This window comes from Trichechus manatus, unplaced genomic scaffold (assembly GCF_000243295.1).
Source record: "Trichechus manatus latirostris isolate Lorelei unplaced genomic scaffold, TriManLat1.0 scaffold00037, whole genome shotgun sequence".
Classification (NCBI taxonomy): Eukaryota; Metazoa; Chordata; class Mammalia; order Sirenia; family Trichechidae; genus Trichechus; species Trichechus manatus.
Genome location: NW_004443973.1, coordinates 1,037,919 through 1,051,198, shown reverse-complemented (window position 1 = coordinate 1,051,198; position 13,280 = coordinate 1,037,919).

The following is a 13,280-nucleotide window of genomic DNA, read 5'->3' as shown; positions in this document are numbered from 1 at the left end:
GAGCCAAGTCTTCTCAGGTATTTTAGGTCAGCTAAGCCTGGCTCAGATTAGCAGAGCTACCTACCTGCCTGACCCACTGCTGACTGCAGAGATACGAACGAGGATAGCTGAGACCTGTCAAGCTGACTCATAACTCGTGAGAATAAATAAGGGTTGTTGTTTAAGAGTAAATTTTGGGATACTTGATTATGCAACATTATTGTGGTGATAGATAATTGACACAAGGTCCAAGCCTAGATGTAGTTACCCAAAATATGTTAACATAAAAGAAAAATGTGTATATATATATATATAGAGAGAGAGAGACTAAAAAAGTGTTACAGGGGCTTTCACGTAATTATATTCAAGGTAATTATATTCAAATTATGTGGTGAGAAAAGGTCATGTTTCCTTCCAAAGGCACATCTCTCCCTCATTCCACCTTTGATCACCCACTTCTATAAAAAGGCATCCTATTCAATAATGCTTCTAAAAATGATGTGTCCCCCAAACAGACAAGTGAAAGTCAGTTTAGTATAATTACGAGGATAAACTCTGGAGGCAGACTCTTTCACCTACTAGCTATGTGATCTTGGGGGATAACAGTGCCTCTCACACAAGACTGGTGAAAAGGTTAAATGAGTTAATGTATATAAAGCACTTAGAATAGTGCATGGCACATAGTAAATATTATGTAAGTAACTGTTAAGGAAGTCATTCTTAGTATTAAATAAAGACTTGCTGTTATTAATGGAAAATTACAGAGCTTATATACTTTTATACACCATGAGGCAGTTTGAACAGAATAAGGGGTACTGCATGGTTTAAAATCAGCAAAGCTGTGCATCAGGGTTGTATCATGTCACCATTCTTATTCAATCTGTATGCTGAGCAAATAATCCCAGACCCTGGACTATATGAAGAAAAATGCGGCATCAGGATTGGAGGAAGACTCATTAACAACCAGCAATATGCTGATGACACAACCTTGCTTGTTGAAAGGGAAGAAGACTTGAAGCGCTTACTGATGAAGATCAAAGACTACAGACTTCAGTGGATTACCCGTCAACATAAAACAAAAATCCTCCCAACTGGACCAATAAGCAACATCATGATAAACGGAGAAAAGATTGAAGTTGTCAAGGATTTCATTTTACTTGGATCCATGAGCAATGCCCATGGAATAGCAGCAGTCAAGAAGTCAAACAATGCATTGCATTGGGCAAATCTGCTGCAAAAGACCTTTTTAAAGTGTTAAAAAGCAAAGATGTCACCTTGAGGACTAAGATGCGCCTGATGAAAGCGATGGTATTTTCAGTCGCCTCACATGCAGTGCGAAAGCTGGGCAGTGAATAAGGAAGACAGAAGAAGAATCGATGCCTTTAAGTTATGGTGTTGGTGAAGAATATTGAATATACCATGGACTGCCAAAAGAGCAAACAAATCTGTCTTGGAAGAGCCACATACTTTGGGCAGGTTATCAGGAGAAACCAGTCCCTGTAGAAGGACATCACGCTTGGTAAAGTAGAGGATCAGCAAAAAAGAGGAAGACCTTCAACAAGACGGACTGACACAGTAGCTGTAATGATGGACTCAAACATAGCAACAGTTGTGAGGATGGTGCAGAACTGGGCAGTGTTTCGTTCTGTTGTACGTAGGGTTGCTATGAGTTGGAACCAACTGGATGGTACCTAACAACAACAATGTATTTTTAAAAAATTGCTTCATAAAGAGGGTCAGTCTTTAAGAAATAATTTTATTAGTGACTTGAGTAAATCTTGATGTATTTGAAATATTTATTCCATTTCCAATTACTGCACTCAGAGTGATACTCAGGCTTACTTCCTGGTGGAGTGGCAATCAGGCAGTAGAGAGGCAATAGCAGTTATAGATCAGTCCCATTAAGTGTCCTAAAGGCAAACTTCCCGGAGAGTTTTAGAGCTACGGAAGCTTGAGGTTAGCAGTTCTGTGACTGCACAAAAAATATCGACCCTTTTAGCTTTAAAAACATCCTTAAACTTTTTTCCTTTGCTGTGTGTAATGCTAATTATATTACTGTTCAACTTTAAGGCGCTTTGTATATACTGCTCAGCAAAACCAAAAACCCATTGCCGTCAAATCAATTCCGACCCATAGTTACCCTATAGGAGAGTAGAACTGCCCCATAGATTTCCAAGGCTGTAATCTTCATGGAAGCAGACTACCACATCATTCCCCTGCAGAGTGTCTGGTGGGTTCAAACTGCTGACCTTTGGTTTAGCAGCCAAGTGCTTAACTGTGCTACCAGGGCTCCTTGCATATTGCTAAAGATAGTGATATTTGAGGTTCCTAAAATAATTGTTGTATTTTTATTAAGCTTGATAGATGCTGCTTTAACATTTTTTTTTTAAACTATAGTCTGTGCCAAAGAGAGGCTTTTCCAAAGTGAGAAAAGATGGTTTTGCAGGGATTAGAATGTGAAGGGTGAGAAGGAGATACGATATAGCTGTATTATGTAAGTGTATATTTTTCTTTTGCAAGTCAGCGTCTCCAGTTTCCTTTATTCCATTCACTCAGGCTTCTAGGACTGACACATTGGGATTCTTTTTGGGATTTTCATTGCCTTCATTTTTAAAGTTCAGTTTATCACCCTCCTTTTGATACCTTTTTAGAAATATGCTTCTTATCAACTAGTTATGTTCTGTTATCATTCTAGACAATAGACATTTCATCAATAGCCAGAAAATTGATCTTAAATTGTAACATCTTTTTTCCCTATCTCACTCTTCCACTAAATAAAACCTTGCATTATTTTTCACTTCTTAAAGTGTGGTTCATGATGCATGAAGTGCTACATCAGAATCTCCTGTAATGCTTGCTGAAAGTGCAGAATATGGGTGCACACACCTAGTGGATCAAAATCTAGCAGTGAGTTTAGGAATCAGCATTCCTAGAAAACTACACAGGTGACTCTGATTCCCACTAACATTTGAGAACTACTGGAAAGGATAAAATTCAGCCTAACACTTGCAAATAGGACCCTACTTTATATATTCCAGTTTATTTCCCACCAATCTTAAATTAAAACTCTCCATTCATAAGGAGTTACTCTGTCTATGCCATGTTCAATTTGACTCTGAGACTTTGGTCATAACCTCCTCAGTCAGAACTCGTTGCCGTTGGGTCGATTCCAACTCAGCGACCCTATAGGACAGAGTAGAACTGCCCTGTAGGGTTTCCAAGGAGTGGCTGGTGGATCCAAACTGCTGACCTTTGGTTAGCAGCCGACCTTTGGTTCGCAGCCGAGCTCTTAACCACTGTGCCACCAGGGCTCCTCCTCAATCAGAATGCCTTATATTTTCTCATCATCCAGCCTTCAAGTCCTCCTTAATGCAGCGTTTCAAGCTATGTTTTACTGAGTGTCTACCATATGTTAGGTTCTTCATAAACAATGTTAGTACCTGTAAAGCAACCTGGAGCCCTAGTGACACAATAGTTAAGTAATATGGCTGCTCACCAAAACGTCGGCAGTTCAAATCCATCATCCACTCCTTGGAAACCCTATGGGGCGGTTCTACTCTGTCCTCTAGGGTTGCTATGGGTTGGAATCGACTAGACAGCAACAGGTTTGGTTTTTTTTTTGCCCCCTTTGGTATAAAGCGACCTAGGTATAAAAATCGTTCCCGTTTTGCAGGTGAGAACTTTGAGACTTGGAAGAGTTAAGCAGCTTGCTCTAGGTCATAGAAGCAGTAAATATCAGAGTTACTTTGACGGAAACCCAAGTCTGTCTGACTCTGTGCTCCTTCCAGTGATGGTTTTCATGTTGGCTCTGCAGGACCCTCAGAGACAGCTGCTATGTCCAGAGAGCATATCTGCTTTATCTGTTTATCTTCACACTAGGGCTTTAACACGAGGTCACTTTTGAATGCAGCTTAAACGTTTTTAAAGCCCACTTTATGATGTACCAGGGCAATCAATTGGAAATACGTAAGATAATTATTTAACGTTAAACGTGTCAGCTGCTCTGAAGCTAGGCCATAAGCCCCTTGCTATCTGGAAGCAAGTTAAAAAAAGACCTGTCTCTTCCATCACCTAGTGTGGTAGTACTTGCACTTAGTAGGTGTTCACTAAATATCTGTTCAAGTTAAATAGAATTCAGGCCAGTGAACCATGTGCTTTCACTGACTAGGACTCAGTGGTCCCAGCAAACTAGAAATTGTGAGTATTTTGAGGGCACGGACCATCAGTTATTTTTATTTTTTTTAGAGCATTTAGAACAGGATGGGAACTTTGTAAAAGTTTTCATTGTTATATGTTTATCATAAATTGGCTAGATTGGAAAATATTTTCCAGAATCGGTGTTAAACACGAAATAAAATGAAGCACAAAATATCAATAGAAAAATTTCACTAATAAATACAACATAAAACTATAATGAAATATAAAATTTGGGGATGCTACAGACCCAGTAACATTAAGTTTTTCCTGCTAAGCAATTTAAAACTGGCTTGTTCATTATAAAACATTAATATTACTACCTTACCACTCTACCTAACCTCCAATATATTTGTAGTTTAGCCCAAAAGAATCCATGTTCTCACATCACAAAAAATATTTAGCTCAAATGAATTGACCTCCTTCTCTATAAACAGCTCTATGTGATTTATGAATTAGTCTATTAAACCTTGAAGAGGAACAATCAATGAAGTAAACATTTTTGATCCACTAGGTACAATGTTAACTTTCAAGTAAGCCTCTTTAGTGAAACTGTATTTTCATATAATATTTTCAGTGCATTATTTGACACGAAGGAAAGTTCTAAGTAAGGTTGTGGCACATAAGTATTAATAAGCACTGACGTTCTAACAGCATTGGCTGTCAAACCTATGTGTATTCATGTGAATTAATGAGGTTTTCTTCTCCCATGAAGAAAACAAGTTGTTATAGGTTAAACAATGATGAGCAAAACAATGGCAATGTCAGTTTGATAGAAAGCCTTCAATTTGAGGTGTGACCTTTAAAAGGGAAAGCATAAATAATCTCTACATAACTACTTGGTATAATATTTTGGGTTTATAGCTCAGACAGCAGGCATGCATATTTATTGATTGATTTGATTTTTTAAAATCGTGCCCTTTGGAAAACCATCTCAGTGCAGAATTAAAGCAAAAAGACCTAAGTGACAACAAAACATAAACAACTAAAGCAATCATAGAATGAAATCCTGGCTTGAAAAAGTCACTCTTAATATTGTACTATTGTGGAAAGTTGGGTATTTTCAGCCCAGTTCCAAACTACACAGAACAAGTAGAAAGCACTGATTATATAGTCGCTGGTGTTGTGGGGATAATACTCAGGGTTGCTAAACCAGTATTTTCATCTTTAGTAATCCTTAGTTCTAAATTGTTCCAAGGGTTCTGTTATTAAGAATTATGCCCAGAAGACACTGATCACATATTTTCTTCTATAATACAGAGAAGATACTCCCACCATTCAGGGTGAGCAGTTAGGTTTACTAGTGAAAAGAAAAGAAGGAGGGTTGATGCTCTGAAAGAGTCTGCCAGAAAAAGTGGAAAGCTTGTTTCTTCTGGTCCTACGATATGTGGGAAAGAGTAAGTTAGGCCTGGGTGTCCTGGCTTCCCCACTTAAGGCTGATGCCTTGGGGAGAAAGGCAAAAATAGAGTTGCTTTTGTCCCATTCTCCTTTTGTTCTTACGAAGTTGCCACTTAGGGTGGCTCCGTGTCAACAAGGGAGGCGATAATGTGGCAATGTTGCATGAAAGTGGCTAGAGTCTGAGACAGCCTTCCTGGCTCCCACAGTCCAGATGTGTCTGGAAGGGATCTTTGGGAACTTGCCCATAGTGGTTTCTTGCAGTAGTGGGTGAGGCCGGACACCCAGTGGGAGTCAGTACCAGACTCGCGTGAGATACCTGCACAGCAAGCAAGGGCTGGTTTGGGGTTGAGTCAGTGAGATGGAGTGGGGGTGAGGGGTGGAGTCTAACCCAGGCCATGACTCAGCAAAGATAACAGACCTTGTATTCCTCAGTCCTGTAATTTGGCACATCCTAGGTAGGATTACACCAGGATCCTACAGTGGAGGCCAGTACAAGGATGGCAGGCCATATGAAAGGGATAATGCCTTGAATTCTGTCAGCTTTCCCTTACACCCAGAAGCCAGCTTGAGGAGGGTGAGAAGAACAGCTCTGATACAGAGCTGAGTTTTAAGTTTGAATATTTTACGTTATAGAGACTATTTAAACTGGAACTATTAATTGGCAGTTTTGAGATAATTCTCTGCTCGTTCCCTTCCCTCCACATCAGGTGGAGTATTGAGACAAATGAGTTATAGAAAATAAAGAAGTTACACTTTTCTTTGCCATTTCAAGTGTAGTGTAAATTAGAATTTACTAGTGAATCTGTTGTACCTCATCCTGTTCCCTCTTTCCCATTTCTCACTCTCAACTGATATCCTGGCTTCCTTTTTCACTAAAAAAATTGAAGTAATCTGAAGACAATTTCTGCAAGTTTCCATTACTGCATCTACTCACCTACCAGCTCTGTGCTCATATACTCTCTCTGCCTTCTTTTCTGTTGCTGCAGAGAAATTATCTGTTCTCCCATCCAAGGGCAACACTTCACTGGATTCCATCCCCTTTTGCCTACTACAACGATTCTCACCTCTCTTTTGAGTCATCAGTTCTTTCCTCTCTACTGATCTTTTCCATCATAAAACAAACTTGGTTGGTGCTATTTATGTCCATTAAAAACAATAACAATAATAACACATCCTCTTCTTCTCCTTTAGTCCCATATCTCTACTTTCTTTATAGCAAAACTTTTCCAAATAGCTAGTTTCTCACCTCCAGTTCTTTTAAATTCACTGCAATAAGCTTCCACTCTTATCATTCCTCTGAAACTGTTCAAGATAAACAATGACTTCCGTGTTGCTAAATGCAATGGTCAGTTTTCCTTCCTTATTACACTTGACCGATCAGCAGCATTTGTCACAGTTCATCACTCTTTTTTCCTTTTTCTCTTACCTCACCAGCCACCCCTTTTTAGTTTTGTTGGTACCTCCTCTTCTGTCCATCTTCTCAATGTTGGATGCTCTAAGAATTTGGCCTTTGCCGTTTCTACACTTATTCTGTTTGCAATCCTATCCAGTCACATGGCCTTTAATATCCTCATAACTGACATTTCTCAAATTTTTATATCTAGAGTGAAACTGTTTACTGAACTCCTAACTCGTATCGTGAATTGCTTACTCAGCAACTCCACTGAAGTGTCTAATACACATCTCTCAAAATTAACATTTCCAAACTAATCCTTCTTCTCAGTTGATGTTAACCGCATCTTGTGATTGCTCAGGCCAGCTATATTAATCTAAACCCAAACCATCAGTAAATCCCAGAATCCAACTTTCTCGCTATCTACACCACCACCATCTTTCACGTCCTATTTCTATCTTAAACTCCCCAGAGTCTGTTTTTAACATAACCAGGGTGAAGCTTTTAAATATAAGTGAGTTCATGTCTCTCTGCTAAAACCTCCAGTGGTTCTTCATCTCCCTTATAGTAAATACAAAAGCTCTTACCCTGGTTCTAAGTCCCTACATAGTGCCTTCTCTCCACCTCTCTGCCTCATCCTCTACTATCCCGCTTGCTTGCTTTGCTCAGCCACACTAGTCTCTTGTTTTTACAGCACATTAGACACACCCCATCTTAGGGCTTTTGCATTTGCTTTTCCTTCTGTTTGAAAGCTCTTCCCCCAAATATATGTTTGACTCTCACCCATTTAAGTTTTTTATCCGTCCCCTCAAATGTCACCTTTCCAGTGAGGTCTTCCCTGACTACCCTATTTAAAAATTGCAGTCTCTACCTATCGTCTGGCACTTCTTATCCTTTTTCCTGCTTTGTTTTTCTCTGTAGTTTTATGAATTTCTGATATCCTATGTAACTTATTTATTTTATTTATAATAGAATTCTAACCTTGATGTGTTCTGTAGAGTCAATTCCAACTCATAGCGACCCTATAGGACAGAGTAGAACTGCCCCCTAGGGCTTCCTAGGCTGTAATCTTTACGGGAGCAGATTGCCACGTCTTTTCTCCCGCGGATGGCTGGTGGGTTTCAACTGCAGACCTTTTGGTTAGCAGTCAGGCACTTAACCATTGCACCAACAGGGCTTCATGGCTTCTACTTTAATACTGTGTAAATATGTTTAAGAAGTACAGTTTGACAATTTATAATTTGCTAAAGACAGCATTCAGTTCACAACTACAGGGCAGGGCTAAGTACATTTAAGAGGAACTCCATTATCTGGGACACTGTGAAGAAACTGTTTCCTGAAGAGTTTATAGGAATTTCCTGAGGTTCTAAGGAAGACTGTTGGTTTATATAGATGTAAAACAAAAAGTGAGGAACCTCATGCAGAAACCCGTGCTGTCTTCATTCTTCCTAGGCTAAATTAAATTTATATTTGCTGCAAATTTGATTGTCCTGTTCTAGGAGTGAATGGAAAATCCTGAATAAGTCCCATGCTCCATTTTTTTTAAGTGTTACCATACTTCACCTAGTCCAGGGCATAGGAGACAGTGGGGACTGTAGCTAAAACTTAACAAATCTCAATGGTTCTCAAATTTTAATGTGGGTAAGAATCACCTGGGGTGGGGTAGGTGGGGAGCAGCTTGTTAAAAATGCATATTTCCTGGCAGTTCTACACTGCACACATGGATTGGGTCACGATGACAACTAACAACAGCAACAACACCCATAAGGCCTTCTGATCCAGTAGGTTTGGGGTCTGGCCAGTAATCTGCAGTTGAAACGTGCTCTTCTGATGATTCTGAAGCAGGTGGTCCAACTACTCTATGAAACACTGTTCCCATGATTATTATTGTACAGTTGAATTATATAGAAGAAACCTAGAGGGGATCTCTAGAGATTTTTATGTTCTGGTAGAAAATAGAAGGACTTAGGGGTACAAGTGGCATTCTTATTTCTTCTTTCTGTTGAAGGGCATGTTTTCAAAGAGAAAACATGGAAATTGAATAGCTGGAGACATTGGTGATGTTAGAAACCCCGATTTCACTTCCTGTATCATTGTTTATAAAATCAGAGTAATGGAGTCCTGGCATGGAACTAAGTTTATTTTACAGACACCAGAAAGTGTTCTTGACTGGAAACTCGCACCTGATCAAAGTAAGTATTGAACTGGAGAGAGAAATTTCCTGAGAAGACTGTAAAACTGAGCATTATGTAGTTTTTTTTTTTTTCTCTATATATTTTATTGTACTTCAGGTGAAGGCTTACAGAACAAATAGTTTCTCATGAAACAGTAGTACACATGTTGTTTTATGACATTGGTTAACAACCCCACAACATATTAACACTCTAACTTCTCAAACTTTTTTTTTTTTTGGTAAAGATACACATAGCCAAAGATACACCATTTCAAAAATTTCTACATGCACAGTTCAGTGACATTGACTACTCTCTTCCAATTGTGCTGTTATTCTCACTGAAGATGAAGACTTACAGAACAAAATAGTTTCTCATTTAACAGTTACTACAAATGTTGCCCTATGACAATGGTTAACAATTTCACAACACATCAACAATATCCTTACTCAGCCTTGGGTTCCCTATCACCAGCTTCCTTGTCCCCTTCTGCCTTCTGGCCCTTGTCACTCCTGTACCCCGTTAGTCTCATTTGGTTTTATGGGGCTGTCCACTCCCAGGCTGAACAGTGAACCTCGGAGGTAGCTTCACCACTGAGCTAAAAGGGTGTCTGGGGGCCATACTCTCGAGGTTTCTCCAGTCTCCCTTAGGCCAGTAAATCTGGTCTTTTTTTTGTGAGTTAGAATTATGCTCTACATCCTTCTCCAGCTCTGTCCAGAACCCTCTGTTGTGATCCTGGTCAGAGCAGTCAGCGGTGGTAGCCGGGCACCATCTAGCTGTACTGGACTCAGTCCGGTGGAGGCCTTGGTAGCTGTGGTCCATTAGTCCTTTGGACTGATCTTTTCCTTGTATCCTGTTCTCTTCATTCTCCCTTGCTCCCGAAGGGATGAGACCAGTGGAGTATCTTAAATGGCTGCTCACAGGCTTTTAAGACCCCAGACACTACTCACCAAGGTAGAATGTAGAGCATTGTCTTTATAAGGCTATGTCATGCCAGTTGAGCTAGATGTTCCCCGAGACCATGGTCCCCAGAGCCCTCCGCCCAGCAATTCAGTCCCTCAGGGAGTTTGGATGTGTCTATGGGGCTTCCATGACCTTTCCTTGTACAAGTTGTGCTAGTTTCCCCCGTATGGTGTACTGTCTCACCCTTCACCCAAGATACCACTTATCTATTGCCTGTTTAGTAGTTCTCCCCCACCCCTCCCATCCCTGGTAACCAACAAAGATTGTTACATTTTGTGTGAACTTTTTCATGGGTTTTTACGATAGAGGTCTCATACAATATTTGTCCTTTTGTGACTGACTGATTTCACTCAGCATAATGTCCTCCAGTTTCATCCTTGTTATGAGATGGTTCACAGATTCATTGTTGTTCTTTCTTGTTGCATAGTACTCCATTGTGTGTATGTACCATAGTTTGTTTATCCATTCATCTGCTGATGGGCATCTAGGTTGTTTCCATCGTTTTGCTATTGTGAACAATGCTGCCATGAACATAGGTGTACGTATGTCTATTCGAGTGACGACTCTTATTTCTCTAGGATATATTCCTAGGAGTGGGATTGCTGGATCGAATGGTATGTCTATTTCTAGCTTTCTGAGGTGAGCATTATGTAGTTTGACAGAAAATGAAGCTGCATAATGGAGGGTGTTTATGGAATAACAAAACATTAGGCCTTTCTTTTATTTGAATTATTTACAACCAGCGTGTAATTCTTTTGAAAGTAAAGTATTTAAACAAATGCATAGATAACTAAGAAAATGGTAACATGCTTTTCCCTACTTCTCGTAGCCATTTAAAGAAGCAGGCCATTGAATTTCATGCTTTATCAACGTAATTTTTATTGTGTAAAAAAATTTTTGATATTAATATTTTTAAAGTTTTGTAACTTTGAAAAGATTATATAGCCTTTATCAGCTATTTCACTGAAAGCAATATTATCTATTTAACTGCCGTTTTGCTTTTTGAGACCAGTCTTAACTCACTTGCTTTTCCCAAGTGAAGGATAAATCACATGCAATACTGAACATTTTCTACTGAATTGAATTCAGATTGAATCTACATTTTAAAAATAAATGTCAAAGTAACACTATCTTAAACAATCCACACTAGCTTTTTAAAAATAAACATTTTATTTTGGAGTAATTTTAGATTTACGGAAAAGTTACAAAGGTAATGCAGAGAGTTCCCTTATACCCCTTGCCCAGTTTTCCCTAATGATGACATCTTATATTACTATGGTATATTTGTAAAAACTAACAGACCAATATTGGTACATTACTACTAATTAGACTGCAGACTTTATTTGGACATCATTTGTTTTTTCACTAATGTCTTTTTGTCGTTTCAGGATCCAATCCAGGAATTCACTTATACTTAGTACATTGTCACTTTTGTTTTTTAATTAAGTTTTTTTATTTGAGATAGTTGTAGATTCACATTCAGTTGTAAGAAATAATAATGATCCTGTGTACTCTTTACTCAGTTTCCTCCAATCATAACGTCTTGCAAAACTATGGTATAATATCGCAACCGGGATATTGACATTAATAAAGTCAAGATGCAGTACAATTCCATCACCAGAAGGAAGAGTACACTGAAAAACAAAACAAAAAACCAAACCTCTTGGCATTGTATTTGAATGATTTGGACTTCTCTAACTGACCATTAGGAGGCAGCTTGACGTCTTGGAAAGGACACCTGCTTGGGAATAGGACACTTTAATTACCACTACTGCCACTCAAAAAAACCACAACTAAACCCGTTGCCATTGAGTCAATTCTGATTCATAGTAACCCTATAGGACAGGGTAGAACTGCCCCACAGGGTTTCCAAGGAGCAGCTGGTGGATTTGAACTGCTGACCTTTTGATTAGCAGCCATAGCTCTTAACCACCACGCCACCAGAGCTCCACCACTGCCATTGCTACTTGCTGATATGTATTGAACACGTACCATGGCAGGGATGCCGCAATGGGCTGCACAGGCTGTACACTACACAAATCTAGGGGTGCCATTAACATTGTCTTCCAGGCACTGTTCGTAGCACTTTACATGTATTAACTCATTTAATCTTCACAACAGCCCTTTGAGGTGGGCAATATTACTATCATCCCCATGAGGGCAAAGCTGTTAAGTAATTTTGTAAGATTACCAAGCTAATAAGTAGAATAGCCAAGATTCTAGTTACAGAGCCTGTGCAATTAGACACATTTCAAATCTGGTGGTGTTTTATCCTGTCTAACTAGCTGTCAGAGAAAACTTCTTATCCCAACTAATTCGCAGGTTGAACTTAAGTTACTAAATCTTTCTGGACCTCTATTTGCTCATTTATGAAATCACAGAAGTAGATTACATAATCTAGAAAAGCCTTCTAATTAAAAAAAAAAATCCATGGAATTGATATAGGCATTTTTAAAATTAATTTCCAGCTCAAAGGCCTGATGAATCCTGTTTTTACTTCTTCCCAGTCAACTTTTGAAAGTATAAAATGTTTATTAAAATAAGACTATTGGATATTAAAATTCCTATTCTATTTTTAAGGAGAATCTATGTATTTTACTGACATAAGTTTTTTTTGGCCTCAGGTTGTTAGCTTCTTGATTTTGAATTTTCTATTACTTTTGAACACTACTCAATTTTACGTATACCCTTTGTATTCCAATAAAATTAAATGTATGTCACTTCTTACGTCAGGATGCACAAGCAAATAAACAGTATATAGCCACATATTTCAGTAGATTAAACTGAGCTGAAATTATCCCTCATGCTGGCACTGTAATAGGCAATTGATCTCAGATTGCATTTTCTGTTTCTTTATAATTGAATTTTATTCCCTAACAAAAGAGCATGTTCACTTTCAGGGTGCATTTAGTGAAATAAAAACTACATCTGGGATCAGTTTTATCATGTGTTCAATGGAAGATTTAGCCTTTCGCAGAATTAAGTATGGGATACTGTGACTACTTAAAAAAATGAAGTGTACTGTCTTCTTGGAAGAGATTTTTTCCCCCAAAAAGCTAAACTTTAGATCTTAATTGTTTTAAAAATTCTGCATTACTATATCCACAGATCAGAATATATACAGAACTATAGCATTTTTCACTATGAATGACAACTAATGGAAGATGTGCTGCAATTACATA